Here is a 19,351-nt window from a genome sequence, read left to right on the forward strand (position 1 = left end):
ATAAAATTGTCTTCATTCACAAATGACATGGTTGTATGCATAGAAAATCCCAAGGAGCCTACAAAGTAAAGCACTAGAATTAGTAAGCGAATTTCGCACAGTCTCAGGATATAAGGCCCATAAAATAAATTGCATTTTTATATATTATCAGTGAACAATTACAAAGTGAAATTTTTAAAAGATTTTACAAGAGCATCAAAAATGAGATTGCTTAGGGAAAAAAATTGAACAAAATACACATAAGACCACACTGAAAACTACAAAGCATTGAAGACCTAAAAACACAAGAAATAAACTTTGTTTCTGGGTTGAAAAATTCTATATTGTTAAGATCTCCATTGTCAGGGTGCCTGGGTGGCTCAGTCAGTCAAAGGCCCAACTTCAGCTCATGTCATGGTCTCATGGTTCGTGCATTCGAGCCCCGCATCGGGCTCTGTGCTGACAGCCAGCTTAGAGCCTGGATCCTGCTTCAGATTCTGTATCTCCCTCTCTCTCTGACCATCCCCTGTTCACACTCAGCTCATGCTCCCTCTCCCTCTCTCAGAAATAAATAAAACATTAAAATTTTTTTAAATCTCCATTGTCCCAAATGGGTCTGTAGCTTCTATACAATCGCAGTCAAATTCCTGAAAGAATTTTATTTTTTAAGAAATTGGCATGTTGATTTCAAAATATGGATAGAAATGCAAAGGACATAGAAAGACCAAAATAACTTTGGAAAAGAGGGAGAAAGTTGAAGGATTTACCAACCTCCCCCCATTCAAGATTTACTGCAAAATACAGATATCAAGACTGTTGTACTGGTATATAGCTATATAGATCAGTGGAGCAGAATAGAATTCACAAGTAGAGAGACCTACACATATATGCTCAGCTGATTTTTGACCAAGTCCTCAGGGTAATTCAGTGGGAAAAGGACAGAATTTTTAACCAGTGACCCTGGGACACTTGGATATCTGTCTGGATGTGGTGGTTAAATTATGTGTCAATTTAGCAAAAATAATGTTTGCCCAAATACATAGCCAGACATTATTCTGGATGTTTCTGTTAGGATTTTTGTTTTCAGTTTTTGGACGAGATTAATATTTAAACTGGTGGACTTTGAGTGAAGCAGTCTGCTGTCCTCCCTAATTTGGATGGGCCTCATCTAATCAGTTGAAGGCTTTAATAGAATGCAGACTGACGTCCCCAGAGTCAAATGGAATTCTACAAGCAGACAGCCTTTGGACTAGAACTGCGTCTATTCCCTGAGTCTCCAGCCTCTGCATCAGATTTTGAACTTAGCAAGCTTCCATGACAGGATGAATACACTCCTTAAAAGCTCTTTCTCTCCCTCCCTCCCCCCACCTCGAGAACTCTAACTAATACAGTGGATAAAAGAAACTTGAATGCTAGAGCATAATAAAAATGAACTCCAAATGGATCATAGACCTACATATAAAACTCTAACATTTGAAATTTCTAGAATATGTATGAGAAAAATACTTGGGATCTTGTCTTGGAAACAAAGATTTTTCTACACAGGACACCCTAACAATAAGAGAAAAAAAATAACTCAGAATTAAGCAAAGGAAAAACATTTTGGTTCTCAAAAGACACCACCAAGATAATAAAAGATAAGCCATAGACAGCATCAAATAACCACAGTACTTATTTTTGACAAGGGATTTAAATCCTGAATTTATAAAGTACCAAACTACTCAATTTTAAGATCAGCAAACTATCTGAGGCAATATTTCACAAAAGAAGATGGACACACGGCAAACACAGACTCACCATCATCAGTAATTAGGGAATGCAAATCAAAGCAAAATGAGATCCCACTGAATGAAACATCATACAGTCACAAGAATGGCTGAAAGACTGACAATAATACCAGTGTCGTCAAAGGCACTGAGCACTGAAACTGTCTTACACTGATGGTGGGAATGCAAAACTTGTACAGAAAACTGGCACTTGTTTATAATGTGAAATAAACACCAACTACATCGACTCAGGAGAAGTGAAAACATAGTCACAAAGAGCTTCTTGCAAAAATGTTTACCGAAATTTTATTCGTCATAGCACAAAACTGGAAAAAAGCCTGAATGTCTATCAACAGGTGAATGATTAAACAAATCTTCATACTTTCATGCAGTGGAATACTACTTAGTGACAGAAAGGAGCAAACTACTGATATATGCAATGTAGATTCATCTCAAAAACATGATGCTGATGGGGCACCTGGGTGGCTCATTCGGGTAGGCATCCAACTGATGGTTTTGGCTCAGGTCATGATCTTGCAGTTTTGTGAGTTTGAGCCCCTTGTCGGGCTCTGCACTGGCAGCGTGGAGCCTGCTTGGGGTTCTCTGTCTCCCATTCTCTCTCTGCCCCTCCTCCACTCACGCTGTCTCCGTCTCTCTCAAAATAAATAGACTTAAAAATAAATAAAGATAAATATTATGCTGAGCAACAGGAGATTGACATAAAAGGAAATATGCTGTGTGATTCCTTTACACAGATTTCAAGACCATTCAGAACTAATCCCCACTGACACATACAAGAGTAGTGTTGCCTGGTGCGTGGATCCGGGTGGTAAGGGGGTTGACTGCAAAGTAGCCTCCTGGAAATTGTACGTGTGTTGGACATAAATGTTCTATGCCGTGACTGGGGTGGTAGTTTCACAAGTGTACATATTATTTTGAAACTCATCAAACTGTACAGGAAAATGGATACATTTCGTGACATTTCGTGACAGGACATCTATTGTCCTTCAATAGGTCGATAACATAGATTTTTTTAAAAACATTCTCTCAAGACCGTCCCACTCCGCTGCAATGCTCAAGGCCTCCTGCACACTGCGGTCTCCACCTGAAAACTCATGCAGAGCTTTTTCCCATTTTCTGGGGATCTCTGCTAGGATTCTAGGGATTGGCACACACATCCCCCAGCCCTTGTCTGTTCCACTAGAAAAGGTGTTTATATAGGAAGTGATCTCAGGTCTGGCTGGCTGAGCCTCAGAGTCCCCTGGCACATCCATTCAAAATGCATGTTCTTTCGGCTCAGGTTTGTAGGTTAAAGCCAGCTGTGCTGACAGCTTGGAGCCTGGAGCCTGCTTCGGATTCTGTGTCTCCTTCTCTCTCTGCCCCTCCCCTGCTCATGCTCTGTCTCTTTCTCAAAACTAAACATGAAAAAAATAGTTTTAATGTGTGTTCCTGGGCTCTATCCTTGGAAAGTCTACTTTAAATCCCAGACTAATGCCACGGTGCTGTCCTGTGCTCATTGTTCACATTCATAACTGCACTAGACTTGAGTCACTGCTCCAAGGCTCTGTTGAAACTCAATTCCCCCCTGTGTCCAGGCTGGCCCTACTGGACACTAGCCTCACTTTTTAATAACAGCTTTTCTCAACCTTAGGCATCTCAGGGGACAAAATGATGTCATTCTAATCATTTATATGGCAAATTAAGAGGGCTCTGAGACAGATTAACAGCTCAGTCTTTTTGTAGAGTCCCCGTCCCTCTGAGGAAAGGGGTTACATGGACGCAGGAATCAGCCCTTCTGATCATGACCACTTGTCAGGTCATGTGGGAACTCACTCTTCCCCCTGAGATTCAGGATTAAGGATAAAATCCTTTAATGGCAAAGCAAAAATGAGGGTCTCTGCTCTGGCGCAATGTCAAGGTGACTCTAAGGAATTCTTCCTACTCAACTGTCTGTGTTAAGTCAGAGTAGGTTTTTCTACATTCTGTGGAACAAGGCCCTAAACGTTGCACTGGCTTGAAAATCTCTTTGTCTGAAAACCTTTATCTGCAGTCTGGTCTGATTAGAAAAATATCAGGGGCGCCTGGGTGGCTCAATCGGTTGAGCATCCAACTTTGGCTCAGGTCACGATCTCAGGGTTCATGGGTTCGAGCCCTGTGTCGGGCTCTGTGCTGACAGCTTGCTCAGAGCCTAGAGGCTGCTTTGGATTCTGGGTCTCCTTCTCTCTCTGCCCCTCCCCCATTCACACTCTGTCTCTCAAAAATAAATAAGTGTAAAAATTTTTTTTTGGAAAAAAAATATCAAAGATTGTACCTGCAAACCCATGAATACTGGGATATGTGTGAGGCTGCTCACCTAGGATTTCTACCAACATAAGTTGTGTTTGCTGCCTCTTACTTTACAGAGTAACTTTACAGGGAAATAGGGTGCGGAGGCAGAGGGTGGGGTGGCTGTGTATTGGGCATGTGTGCATGCAAGGAGAGCATATCTGAGATCATAATTTTAATTCCATGCATTTAAGGTCCTAGAAGCCCAGGTAAGACCCCAGACAGTTTTTTCAAACTGGAAATGCTCTTTAGGCCTCATTGAAACTTGAATGTAAGTGTTTTTAATCACTTGGGCCACCGCAAGAACCGGGGGATGGGAACTGTGGCTGAATGAGAAGGAAACAAGACAAATCTCTGTGCAGAGCAGCAGAAGAGGCAGGGAGGGGAAAGATTTAGAAGGCAAATGGCAGCACAAGGAAATCCAATAGCTCGAGTCCAATAGCTGGGGTGAAAAGTGGACTCGGGAAGAAAGAGGCAGGTTGGAATGCAAAGTGCAAGCTTGACCTTCTCTGCAGCGTAGCCTGGGGCCCTGGTGACAGCTGCTCACTCTCAAACTTCTCTACATGTCTGCCGACAAGGGCGCTTTGGAAGGCACAGAGCACACCTTCCATCGTTTAGCCCGGTTTCCACTGTTGAAACACTCTGATTCCTTATTAGGTCTTCCTGATTCTCTCTAGTGGAAAAGAAAAAAAGATACAAGCCCATTACTTCCCTAAACCTTCCCTCTTGTCAATATGATATTGACAAAATTCTCCTAGTTTAGGATCTCCTAGGAATTGTCAAGGCATCCTATTGTACTAAATTGATGACACTTGTAGGATTTTAAGGACTCTGTACAATTTTAGAACTAGAAAGGACATAGTCCCCAATCTTAATCTGAGGCATTTAATCATTTATGCAAAAATACATATTGTCACATCCCCTGCTATGGAGCCCAGAAGCAGAAAGAGCCCAAGACTTGCGTTCAAATATCACCATCTCCCTCTCATGGGCGGCTGTTAATTTCCCTCCATGTGAGGCTCTGAGCTCTTTAGGTAACTCCCTGCCATATTCTTTCTCATCCTTCCTTCCTTATGTTGTTCTTAAGTTCATCTCCTTTGGACTCTAGAGATAGAGCCTAGGGATATAGTCGTGCATAAAATAGATAAAAATTCTGCCCCAGATGAGCTTATAATCTAGTGAACAAAGCACTCAACGAAACTAAACACAGATGGACGGACGTGCTCTAACATCAGATAGTGATGCTAAAATTAGAAGAGAAGAGAGGATAAGGTTTGAGAGGCTGGTGGTGCTTAAAGGGAGTGGTTCGTTAGGAGAGGCCTCTTGAGGTGGTGACACTTGAATAGACCTGTAAGAGAATTAAGAGAATGAACCCTGTGGAAATCCAGGAACAGTATGCCAGACCCAAAACACTCTGAGGTGCAGATGAGCTTGGCATTTTTAAGAAACCGCAGGATCCTCCCTACAGCTCACATAGTGTGAACGAGGCAGATAGGAGGTGAGGTCAGAGATTTAAAAAAAAAAAAAAAAAAAAAAAAAAGGGCAAAGACTGAGGGGGTGCAGGGCCTGGAAAGCAATAGAGGAACAATTTAAGCGATCTTCCAAAGGCACCAGTGTAATTCTTCCTTCCTCATCCAGACTCAGGGTAACTTTAAATCACTACACATATCAGAAGTCAAAATCTGTCTGTATGATAGTTATCACACATCATAATTTTTTTAATGTTTATTTTTGAGAGAGAGAACATGAGCAGGGGAAGAGAGAGAGGAGGGAGAGAGAGGATCTGAAGTAGGCTCTGTGCTGACAGCAGAGAGCCCAACGTGGGGTTCGAACCCACGAACTGTGAGATCATGACCTGAGCTGAAGTCAGACACTTAACCGATTAAGCCACCCAAGTACCGAAGGTGTCCTGCATTATAAAGTAGACCACCAGACTGAGAGCAGATTGAGAACAGGGTGAGTCATCCCCACGAGGAATATGATGACTAACACAACTTTAAAGGAAAGGCACACTTTGAGAGATATAACTGGGACTTTTCAAACCATGAAAGATGTGATAGGGTCCTAATGCAATTATCTTTATCATTTTTTAAGTATGTTTTTCTACTAAAGTCTAGACAATTTTAGTTTTTACAGATCTGTAAAAAGATCTGGAAGGCCAGTCGCTCAGGAGCAGTCCCCAAATCGTGAGCCCCCAAGGGACGGTCAGAGGAGAGCCCAGGGTAACTGGTAGAGGTGACCTGCAAAGGCAGAGCCCAGTCTGTCGTTCAGAGTGTGCCCAGTGGCAGGCTAGCTGTGCAGAAGTCAGGAACCTGGCACTTCTTACCACGGGTTGCTCTGTAGCTTACAGAGCACACTAGTAAAATATAAATAGGTCTTGTTTTCCACAAGTAGATAACTCTGCAGGTGAACTTTATTTTTTTAATGTTTATTTATTTTGAGAGAGAGAGCGAGAGAGCGAGAGAGAGAGCAGAAGACTAGGGCAGAGAGAGAGGGAAAGAGAGAATCCCAAGCAGGCTCCACGCTGAGCCTTATTTGGGGCTTGATCTCATGAACCATGAGATCATGACCTGAACCGAAATCAAGAGTCAGATGCTTAACTGACTGAGCCACCCAAGTGCCCCCTCAAGTGAACTTTAAAAATCACTCTTTCCGAAGGGCTATCTGTGTGGTCCCACTGCCCAAGAGTGCTGCTCACTGAGATTAAGTGGTTTTCTTCATCTGAAGTTTAGATAATTTAATATGCTTCCCAAGAAATGAGTCCAGAATGGAGAAATTCCAAGACAATTACAAATAAATTTTTAAAAAAGTAATTTTACATGCTTTACCTATCATCAAGTCTTAATTGAGCACTAAGAAAGAGATACGCCAGTTTTATTCATAAAAAAAATCAGTACTTACCCCTACTACATAAAGATTAAACAAAGAATGTATCCGTTTGAAGGGATACCAAATGATTTACATTATATGGGACCTTGTATTTGGGGATCCAGGCTCACTACCATGTCATTTTCTCAAATGCGATGAGGTCTAGGAATGCCGGCCTCCCTGTCGCCTTAAATGGGAATGAATATTTGGTCCCAGTTGATCCTAAAAATGTATTTGGATTAGAATCAACAGTGCAGGCCAGTAGGTAAATGGAATACTTGTTGTTGGAGATGTTTTCCCTCATATGGGACCTGGGATATTTAGGGATTCAGATAAGTATCTGAGACTCCAAAAGAGGTTAGAAGTGTTAGAAGCAGTATAAGAAATTACTACGTACATAGCAGGTAAAGAACTTAACCTTGCATTGTGAGAAGTGCATGGCCACCAGCCTACAGGGTGTAAACAAGGCCTGTCTCTCACTCTTCCTGGTTCCGTAAGGACAGAGAGCTGAGCCCCTTCCCAAGGCATGCCTTGGTCTCTCCATCACACACAGAGTACCCAGTGCACAGTACCCAGTACATAGGCAAATCTTAGGCTTGTGTTCTAAGAATACACGGTTTAAGACCCTAAGAGACCATGGTTTTGGAGATCTTCTTACATTATCTCGATACTTGAAGGAGCTCAGAAGAGAATTCTAGCAATTCAAAATATTCACATTTCATAGATGGTTGCCTGAGGAGTGTTTATCTCTTAGAAATATTTGTTGTTGGTTAACCTGAGACTTCTGTTTCTTCTCAATGCTTTGACATGTTCTGTGGCTCTCCACATGATTCAAGGAGTTTTCTCTGGCTAACCCATGGCCTGGAATCTTCTCTAAATTTTTGAAGAGCTATCTTTGCCCCTCATTTGTCATTTGATATATATGATTCGATAGGACCCTCTCTCCTTTCCTTCCTTCCCTCCCTCCTTTTGTTCATTTATTCGTTCCTTTGTTCCTTCCTTCCTTCTTTCCTTCCTTCCGCTTCCTCTTCTCCCTCTCCTAAATTTCCTGACTGCTTACTCTGTGTGAGCACTGTTCTCATCTCTTTTCAATTTTCTAATATCATCCCCTCAGGAACTCTCTTATCTAATCTCTCCCAATTAGATTCTCTAATTCTTGGGTATAGATTCTATCTTACTCCTCTTTGGATCTTAAGTACCAAACCCTCTTATTCATTCAAAATCGTAATTGACCAAAATCTGTGTACAACTAGAGTCCGCTTAAGTTTGTCATGTCTCTCATCTCAGTATAACTAAAACATAAATTTTTCCATTCTTCATCAGTTCAGTTATTATGTCTTACATCTGTAAGTATCATCATTCATGACAGGTCCTAAAACAAACAGATTTTTATAGAAACAAGGTAGGGAGGGAGGGAGAGAGGGAAGGGGGAGGGGAGGCGGGGGGGGAAGAAGAGAGAAGAGAGATTGGAGCAGGACTGATATGATACCTCATACGTTGATAAACTGCAAAATAGCTCTCCTCTTTATATGCGTCTTCCTCTTCTGTATTCTTATAAATCAGCTAAGAGAAGATGATTAGTTTCTTGAAGAATGCTTCTCTCTGTAATTGTATAAAATTGTTCCTATATCCAAGAATGTATACGTTGGGATGGCGGAGGCAAAGGAAGAACATTCCGTAAATCCTGATTGGCAAACCTAAAAAGGCTGTTTTCTCAAAATTATAAATTTCCAAGAACCAGTTCCTCTTTACAAACTATTTAAAAACTCTACTACTAAATTAGTTTGGATTGGTTCTAAGCCCCGAATCCCAAAGGCCAGGGATTCAAACCTTGGCTTCAGAAACCATCGAAAACCTACACACTCATAACGAGAAGTGAAAGAGGTTGTTCGAACCCCAGAAGGGGCCATAAGAAGGCCAAAACCCCTAAGCCCCTGGGGCTGCTGATCCCATTCTACAGGAATGCTGAAAACACCAGCTTTCCCAGAGAGAGACTCCAAACTATATTTTAGGTGATACACTCCAAGCCAAGCCCTCCCTACGTAGCCAGAGACAGAGCTAAGGGCATTTCTCTCAGATTCGTCTTGAACTCTTTGGTCACCAGAAATCTCTAATTACAACAACTGCAAAAATTATCTAAGAAAATTCATGTAGTAGTGAAATGGTAATAGCCATGCCCTTTGAAGACCTACCACATGCCAGGAATTAACCAACTATATATCTAATTTTTATAATGACCATAGAAAATATTTTATGGACAAAGATATTGAGACTCAGAGAGGCTAAGTAACTTAATAAATAGCAGAACCAGGATTAGAAACCAGGTTTATCTGTGTCTCTTAACGAGGGACTGTTTTGCCCCCTTGGGAACATTTGATCATGTCTGAGCATGTGTTTGGTTGACACGGCTTGGGGGCTGCTCATGGTATCACTTGGGCAGAGGGATGGCACTCAACATCCTTCAGTGCACAGGACACCCCCTACCAACCACAATTATCCAGCCCAAAATGGCAGCAGAGCCGAGGCTGAGAACTCCCCCATCTCTCTCATTCCAAGGCTGACCGTGCCTGGCAAAACCTCCAGCATCTAGATGTGTGAGGAAATACAGATGCGACAGTGAGGGTATGGTTGAGTGCAAAAGAAGATGAAGGGAAGACATTGGCTTGAGGTAGAAATTTCCATTCATTTGTAATAGAGATGGGCAGCGAACGGGGAACACAACACAAGCCAAGAAATTTCCCATCCCTTTAATTAACTGTCCCCTTAGTCTACTGATGAGCACCACCCAGCACGGTAGATGATACAGATGAGCCACACTAATGGATCTGGACAAAACCAAGCATTCCAGTCCAGGGAACCTTAAATGTGGCTGCCTCCCAACCACAGTCAATCTGCCTTGAGATTGATAAAGTAGCCAAGGCAGCCCACTGGGTCTACTTATCTCGGCACCATGGCTGTCTGGGAGTGAGCGCGGCCAATATCTGCTTCCCCACGGCCCACCTCTGGCTGTCAGCTCCTGGATCTAGGTCAGCCAGGGGCCAGGCCGGGTGGCTGGCACCAGACACCCAGGCCCGTTCTCTGTCTTTCCTCTATGAAGAAATGGCTTCCCTAATGCTGCCAATTGCATGGATCATGGAATCTGTCAGTAAGACAGCCTTTTTTCTGTGCCTGCTTGGAGCATGAAAAGCAGAAGTTTTCTTGGATTGGGATTTAGTGTAGATGCTCTCTGTCACGTTTTCTTCATCATTAACAGTCATACATCATTCTACTCAGCAACTTCTTTGCGTCTCCATGTTGATTTCGTCACCCCTTCTGGAATTGGGGAATTACATAGAGTTCCAGAAGAGCCTCCTGTCTACCCCTCCACGCCTTCCGTTCCACTCCCAGGACAAGTTGTGGCTTTGTCCAGGCCCCAGGGCTCTGGTCCCTCTCCAGCAGAGGACCCTCTGTGGGTCTATGGTCTCCCAGCTCTGTCACCTACTGTCACACTGTCAGCACACTGGCAGGCCTGGTGCTGACAGCTGGATCCGATTGCATTAGCGAAATGAATAAGTGAGGGTCATATCCGGGCAGATGTCCTTTGTAGCAGTTGTCTTACTACATTGTCACTTTTGAATGTCTGGCTGGTCTACAAAACAGAAAGCTCCTTGAAAGCCGGGGCCGTGTCTTTGCTCCTTTGTATTCCCACTGCCTGGTACGTAACAGAAGCTGAAATAGTTAACCGAGTGAAAAGAGTAAATGGAAGCAACTAATGAATCTCGTTTCAAGAGTGCCTTTATATTGGATTTCCAGTGTCAAAACAGGGCACCTGAGATACCACAACTGAATATGTATGATAAAACTGTGCACAAAATAGAGTGAATTCTTCTGCGGATAAATTAATTTTTTTAATGAGAAAGAATATGAGAAATGTACCAGGAAAAATAAATCCCTTTAATATGTCATTGTGACCATTACAAAATTCAAAGGCAATTTTCTCTTTTAAAAATGTTACGACAGGGGGCAACTGAGTGGCTCAGTCCATTAAGCTTCTGACTCTTGATTTCAGCTCAGGTCATGATTTCACCATTTGTGACTTCAAGCCCCACATCAGGCTCTGCACTGTGTCAGCACAGAGCCTGCTTGGAATTCCCTCTCTCTCTCCCTCTCTCTCTTTCTCCTCTTCCTCCACTCCTGGTCTTTCTCTCTCTCTCCCTCTGTCTCAAATAAATAAGCATAAAAAACATTTTTTAATATCAGAACAAAAAAGATGCATATTATTACAGAAACATCCCTTCCCTGTCATATAAAAAGGAGTATTTCCTGTCTTCTAAATATCAGTGTAATCTTATTTCATATACAAGCTCTTCGTGAAAAGAAGGCATTTCCAGTCTCCAGTCCCTGAAGGCAACATTCAGCTACAAATACTGTCTTTCAAGAATAAATGTTCTTTTAGTAGAATTAACTCTACCAGATCCTTTAAATGCCATGTGTTAAAATTCCTGAGTTGTAAAAATTTTGTCTCACCTGAACGATTGATGTACTTCTATCCCAACATATTACACCATAAAGAGGATGCATGAACTTCCAGGAACAGCTTTTGAGGGACAGAGACTTAATATGGCACTAGATTAATGGCACAATATTTTTGAAATTAAAAATACTGCATAATTTAAAAAACTTGGAAAGGGAAAAATGAATAATAAACAGAGCACCAGAGATCCTATCATTGGCACGAAGGGCAGAATTGTCACATTCCTTCTCAGTCATCCACGACTCTTCCAGCTTACGCCTGAATCACCTAACTCTGAATTCTTTTGGCACTTTCTGTTGGTATTTGGTGAGAGTGAGACTGTGAGCCTAAGGCAGATTCCATATAGGCCACACAGAGAATGAATCCAGCAAGAGTCTTGTGGATACATGTTATTTTGTTTGACTTGCACCTTTGTAAACTTTTGAATTTGTTAACATTTCTACAAATTGGCCGATTTCTTGTATAAACCCATTTCTCTTGAAGAACCAGAAAGGTCTGGTAATGCTTAGTCCACATTCTCAAGTGGCTGAAGCCAAGTGGGGGCTCCATTCTGTAGAAATAGCGGGTGCTTCTGGTTTGCCAGTGGCTCCACAGTCCTACGTGTTACCTCCCTGGCCTCTGTGGACTTCAAATATGCAGCCCAGCTCCCAGGCATGGTCACTTGTCTGAGACATTGGTGCAAACCCACTGGACGTGGGACAGCAGGCCAAGGCAGCCGATGAGACCCTCCTAACCAGCGGAGGATCAAAGAACCTGATTATTAGCATGGGCAAAGCCATAAAGCTGCAGGGAAGGCTCACAGGCTTAGAGAATCAGGACATGTCACTAGGGGTTGCAGATGGCTGTAGGGCAGTCTGGATGACAGTGGACAGGAGTCCCCCACAGGAGAAGATGGTATCATCTGGGACCCACAGGTCATGATCCTTGACAGGCTATGCCTTGGAAATTTCTTTCTACAAACTTGGCTTCTGCAGAACCACGGGGTAGCAGGGATACCATAGGAGTTCTCCGTGCTTCAAGGGATGAAGTTTCTCATCTCTGTTGCTGCTCTTTTCTGATGCTGGGGCAGGCGTTCTGGCCTCAGAACCTTTCAAGGAGGCCTCATTTTGACAAGCCCGCATATCCTATCTGCTGTTGGCTTTCAGTGTCTGTTTTGACTTCTGCAGTAAGGTAGTTGCTTGGGAGCCAGTGAAATGCCTTACATTTCACCTGTGACCATCTGTGACAGACTACTGTGTGCCGGCCAAACAGCCCCTGCTCCTTATTTGTTTTGAATCGATTGCGTCCTCAGGGCATGAGTTAGACAAAATGGCCAAGCAATAACGGAAATGAGGCTGGGGCCCCCTGTGCCCTCCATGGGAACCAGGAGCTCTTTGGCCCCTGCAAGGGTGGAGAGTCCTCGAAGAGAAAAGACTCTTTGAGATGCACATGGAGGGGCCCCTGGGTGGCTCTGTTGGTTAAGCGTCCAACTCTGATTTCAGCTCAGGTCATGATCTTGTGCTTCATGAGATCAAGCCCCGTGTTGGGCTCTGTGCTGACAGCATGGAATCTACTTGGAGTTCTCTCTCCCTCTCTCTCTGTCCCTCCCCTATGCATTCTCAATCTCTCTCTCTCTCTCTCTCTCTGTCAAAATAAGCGAACATTTTTTTTAAAAGATCCATATCTGGGAGCATTCCAAAGTAACCCTCAGGTAGAAATGGAAGAGGTGTTAGGCCTCACCTGATTACACCTGAGAACAGGTAGTGCACAGCTACAACTCTCCGTGGCATTTGAGGGCAGGCCTTCCTCCAAAGATTGTGTAGTTCCAAACAACTGCCACCTAACCATCAAAAGGGATTTGTACCTATACTCATACAGAATTCCAACAGGAACGAGCTCAAAGAACCACATGAAGGAGGATTCTTCTGTGGGTATAAACACTGGTTTATCAGCCTTGCTTCTCATTAGCATACACCCTGCCTTGTAATTATGCCCTAATTTGTACTGTGCAAACATCTAACAATCCCTCCACCAACAGCTTCTCTAATTAGTCAGAAAATCAGTGGCAGATGTGAAACTCGTGGGATGCTGAATGTCAAACATTAATTAATTTTAAAAACTTTGAAGCCTCTTAAAAAACCTTTCCTTCAGAAAAACTTTATATGAGGGCCTCGCCAACAGACACCCTCACATAGTTTTTCTTTCATCCTGCTACATTTGGAACCTGATTTATACCATTTCTAGACTCTTCTCTGGACTGGAGCTATTTGGGGAATTCATTAGCTCTTCAGTCTTTGCTGAAGCAGATGTGGAATTGGTTACGCTAACACCTCTGGCCACATATCTAACTGTTGTATCTGACTCTGACAATCAGCAGGGACCTGTCCCCCAACTCCAGAGCAGAATGAGAAAAGTCACGGTGTCAGGGTGCCTGGGTGGCTCAGTCGTTTAAGCATCCGACTCTTGATCTCAGTTCAGGCCATGATCTCAGGGACGTGAGTTCAAGCCCCGTGTTGGGCTCTACACTGGGCGTGAAGCCTACATTAAGAAAAAAAAAAAAGTTATAGAGTCTGTGGTTTGTCACAGCAAATGATGAGGGCCTGGGTGTCTCCTGGTGACTTTCATCATATCTCGCATTCAGATAGTTCCCAAGGCCCCTGGGGTTGCTCTTGAACTTCTGTGTGGCAGGATTGCCCCCAAAGATGGTACAATGTGAGGAGTCTCTTTGCCTCTAGACTGAATAGGCCTCATGCTTCAGGCCACACCTGGCACCCCTGTGGCCAGCCACTCGTCCCCCCTAGTGGAGAAGGGGCTATAAGACCTCACAGTGATGACGGTCATTTTCAGTCACCCCGGGAAACAAAACTTAGAAACTTATTCTTGTCCCTGCTTCCCAAAGTAGCTGGGCACTCTCCTTGAAGCCCCTAAAGTTCTACCTGAGGTGAAAATTTGTGGTTCTGCCTCTATTTTCACTGCAGTGGCCCTGGCTGTCACTTTGGAGGACACCAGCTAACTTTGGCCCATCTGGCATTCTCTTCAAAGCTTGGTTTCAGCCATTGCACCCTCCCAACATGTCTAAGGAAGGGTCCTCATTGTAGGGGTATAAAAACTTTCTGCAGGGGCGCCTGGGTGGTTCAGTTAAGCCTCTTACTTCGGCTCACGTCATGATCTCACAGTTCGTGAGTTCGAGCCCCGTGTCAGGCTCCATGCTGACCGCTCGGAGTCTGGAGCCTGTCTCAGATTCTGTGTCTCCCTCTCTCTGTCTGCTTCTCCCTTATCTCTTTCAAAAATAAGTGAACATTAAAAAAAAAAAACTAAACTAAAAACCAACTCTGCAAGCCAAAAATCACTCTCTACAGTGTTGCTTTTTTTTTTTTTTTTTTTCACCCTTTCCATTGTAGCCACCTGTGTTTTAATAATGTTTTCCTTTTGGAAGACTTAAAAAAAAATTTTTTTTTCAGAGCTGGATTGGAAATCATAGAAATACTAATACTTAACATGTCCTTCAGCATGTCCTAAACATTATTCAAAGCACTCACATGGATTACTGTATTTAACCCTCTCAACGAGTCAGTGAACTGAGGGCCACCATCATTGCCATTTTACAGATGGGAAAACTGAGGCCCTGCAAAGTTAAGTAGCGCGCTGGGGTCACAGGATAGTAGAATCAGAATTCATACTCAGGTAGTCTGCCTCCAGAGTCCTTGCTACGTGAGAAAAGGGACACCTCACGGTCACATCCGAAAGCTTCCCTCCATCGAACTGCTAGTTGCTGTCCTAAGAGTCACTAGATATGTGTCCCTCTGTCCCCTCAGGGTGGACATCTCCCCATGTGCCTGCACTGCCTCAGTTGCAAAGCTGTATTCTCCCCACCACTCCCAAATTCCCCCTTGCCAGAGAGGCTGGTCCCGGAGGGCTAGCTGATGGGTACTGCCCCACCCTCAGCTAGTCTCAGATGGGCTCTGGGTCTTGAACACATAATCANGCACATGGTCCCCATTGACCCCTACGCGACCCCTTTGAAGCTTCCCTCTGTGGGCTGTTGACTCAGGTTGACCTGTGCACACGTACCTACAACTGACCCCAGTTCTTAGCTCTCCGAGGGATAGCAAGGAGCTTCTGCCCTCTGAGTAAATAAGGGGGCTTTCCGAAAGAATGGGGACACATTTATGACCCTACAGAGCCTCACAGTTTGCAGAAATACTTGCAGGGGCTTCACGTGTTCCTTGAAGCCAGCCACGCTGCTCTAACTACAAAGATACTCTGCTCTTAACATTTTGCTTTGTAGCTTGTACACCCTAGCAGATTTTGCAGGAAGGTGCAAATAAAAAAATCTTTTTCTAATAAAAAAAAAACTTCTCGACAACCTAACATCACTCAGGTATATACAAAGGTACTCTAAAGGCAGTGCGTTCCCCACCTTGGCTGTGTGTTTTCATCCTCTAGGGGAACTTTTATGACTCTCGGTGTCAGGTCACACCCCAGGCCAAGTTCATCAGAATGTCAGAGGGCGGAGCCCAGGTTCTGACAATTTTTAAAGCTCCCCAGGCAATTCCAATATGCAGCTAATTCTGAAAAACCACTTTCTTTTCTTTTTTAAGATACACAGTCTTCCTTCCTGCTAACCCCGTTGCTTCCAACATTTCTGTATGGTTAGCAAGCTTTCTCCCTTGATGCTGGGCTCAGATCTTCCTTGGAGAGTGAAAAACTCAGCTTGCATTGGAGTTGATAATATGTAACATATGCTGAGGGCTTCCTCTGCACAAGTGCGCACTAGATGCTTCCTGGGGCTGGTTTTGGGTAATCCTCCCAAGAACACAGTGGGAGCGGAGAGCAAGAGCACTCTTATTCCCACTTTACAGAGAAAGAGGCTAAGATTCAGAAAAACTGGTAGGATCGAGATTTGACCCAAAGAGTCAGACTCTGGAATCTCCCTGAGACAGAAATTTCTAAATTCTTCTGATGACCAGGCTTGGGGGGGGCTTGTACCATCTATGATTTGATTAGAAAATACTGGCTGTGAATTCCCATAAGGAAACTGACTTGTCATATACAGACCCGGGCCCATTCGCCCATAGCCAATGCCTCCTTTGCAGATGCTTTCGGCTCGTTGGAAAAGCCGTGCTCCCCAAAAGACAAAGAGTGTCTCCATCCATCCCCCTTTCTGGGTTCCTGGAATCACAGAAACATGAGCTCGCTCTATCAGGCAAAGCGCCAAGGGCTCACAGGGAGTGTCTTGTTCGGTTCTCACGGCAACCTGGGTTCGCACAGTGCAACTCACACCCTCATGTTGCAGATGAGGAAACAGGCGCAGGGAGCTTTGGGAACACAGCCGGTGCTTCCTCGCAGCTAGCTGGCAGAGCTGGCTTGAGCTCAAGTCTTCGGAGGGGAAAAGTGAGAATTTTATCAGTGAAGCCCACAGCTTCTAGAAAGACAAGGACGGTCGCGGGCTATGCAGCAATCTGGAGATAGTAAGAGTGGTCACCAGAGGGAGACAGAGCTTGAGACATCAGAAGGCGTATGTCTGTTTCAGGAATAGTTCACAAGCACAGAGCTCGTGGAGGAAAACCAGCACAGTGGAACTCTGCTTTGGTTCAATTTCCCGCTCTGCTGCTGCCGCCGCTGTTTTTCCTTCCTCCTCCTCTTCCGCCTCCTCCTGTTCTACCTCTTCTTTTTCCTTGCATGTTTCTAAATGGTAAGGAGCGGCTTTCCCAGAGGGTGCAATCCAAGGATGGTATGTTGAGCACCAGCTCCACCCTCTGCCGAGAGCCTCGGCACCTGAAGCCTGAGCAAACATGCGGTTTCCTGGGTTTGAAGGCACAGTTTCCGCATCTCCTCTGTCAGATCCTGGGGCTCCTGAGACACAAAAGCAACACTAGATAAAATTCCTTTCTTCTTCTTCTTTTTTTTTTTTTTTTTTTTTTTTTTTTTTTGAGGAAAGAAATTGAACACGGCCAAGGCAAAGGAGAGTTTGGTTGGAATTCATCTGCAGGATTTTCTTCTTTTTTTGCCTCAAGTGTTAGACTCTTAAATACGTAAACACTGCCTATAAGTAACAGATACACAAAGCTATACTGATAGCATCTGGCATCATTTTTTTAGAGAACTTTTTTCTGATTTCTGGATTTTAAACTTTTGAAAGGCTTCTCCTTAGAATATGGGCTGCATAACAGGAAGGAAATGAATTTTTTAAATTGATAGGATCAGGGCATCTGGGTGGCTGCGTCGGTTAAGCATTTGCCTCTTGATTTCGGCTCAGGTCTTGATCTCACCGTTTGTGAGTTCAAGCCACACATCAAGCTCTGTGCTGACAGTGCGGAGCCTGCTTGAGATTCTCTCTCTCCCCTCTCTCTCTGTCCCTACCCCATTTGTGCGCTCTCTCTCTCTTTCTCTCTCTCTCTCAAAATAAATAAACATTTTAAAAAATGTCTTTTTGGTGTCTTGAGCTAATTGCTTTTAGGGAGAAGAGACTCTTTTAGTAACTGAATTAGTTTTCTGACAGTGCCCCCCATTAAACCAGTAACTCCTTGTCTTTAGCGGTCAGAGATGCCTACCAATCTGTAGTCCCCTTTCCCTTCGTCACCTCCAAGTGGACCACGAATCAAGTCTATTCCACTGGTGAGATCTGTGACCAGCCTGAGTCCAGAGGCACCAAAGCAAGGCCCAGGGAAGGTGGTAAGAAGAACGTGGTAAGGACTCGTAGGTTCGTTGTGGGTCCGCTGCGTTTGTTTGTTTGCTTACCTGTGTGTTTTGCTCTCTTCACTTTGGGAGGAGGAATTTTGTCTCGCCGCGTAGAATGAGGTGAGGAGCTCTCCATTTTCCTTTGCTCTGGAATGGTTTCTAAAATACATACTTGGTTGAGGCACCTGGGTGGCTCAGTCGCTTGAGCGTCCGACTTTGGCTCAGGTCATGATCTCAGCGTTCGTGGGTTCAGGCCCCGTGTCAGGCTCTGTGCTGACAGCCAGCTCAGAGACTGGAGCCTGTTTCAGATTCTGTGTCTCCCTCTCTCTCTGACCCTCCCCTGCTCACACTCTCTCTCTCTCTTTCTCAGAAATAAATAAACCATTAAAAAAATTAATAAATAAAATAATAAAATACATACTTGATAATATCTCTCCTGTAAAACTACAAGGGCTCTGACTCCATTTTCAACTATTTCCAAAACTATTTGTGGACCCACACATTTCTTGATTTGAGTCCTTCATGTTTTTTGGATATATTCTTGAAGCCAAGAGTCTAGAGTTTATTATGAAAGGCTTCACGATGAAAACACTTGTGCAGATCCATTGTTGGGAAAATAGAGAGGAACACTTGTCAAGAGTGGGTATATAAGGCTATGAATTTTGGGCTCTAGACAGCAAGGCCTTTGGAGGAAAAGTAATGATGTAGCCATAACTTGGCAACGAGGTTAGAGAAGGGCAGTGTACAGTCAGGAAAAGCACTGAGACTTTAGCTCTGTTTGTCTCTCCCAGATGCTCTCCCTCAGAAACATGGAACACAAAACCGAGGTGACAAGGAAAGCGACCCAATACTGGTGATGAGTTTGAGCTTAGACATCCCATATTTCAGCTGTACTGTGCCTTCCATTTGCTGCACGATCTTGGTCAGTTGACAATCTCACCGGGTTTCAAGATGTTCGTGTGGAAAACTGGCAGGTCCCCAGTTGCTAAGATACCTACAGGACAGCCTCCCCATGGCCGCAGCTCGCATTTGTCCCTGTGTCCTCAGGGATGGCATGTACATATCTTCCCGCAGGCTGCCAGTGGGTGTAGCTATACTTAGCTGTATTGGAAAGGATTCTGGGCCATGCCAAACCTAACGGAAGTGAGCTTCATGACTGAGTAACAACTCTGGGCCTTGAAGCGGTCACTTATTTGGCACCTCTGTCCCAGATTAAGAAAACAGCTATGGCAGTTGAGTT

This window comes from Crocuta crocuta, unplaced genomic scaffold (genome assembly GCF_008692635.1).
Source record: "Crocuta crocuta isolate KB4526 unplaced genomic scaffold, BGI_CrCroc_1.0 scaffold377, whole genome shotgun sequence".
NCBI lineage: Eukaryota > Metazoa > Chordata > Mammalia > Carnivora > Hyaenidae > Crocuta > Crocuta crocuta.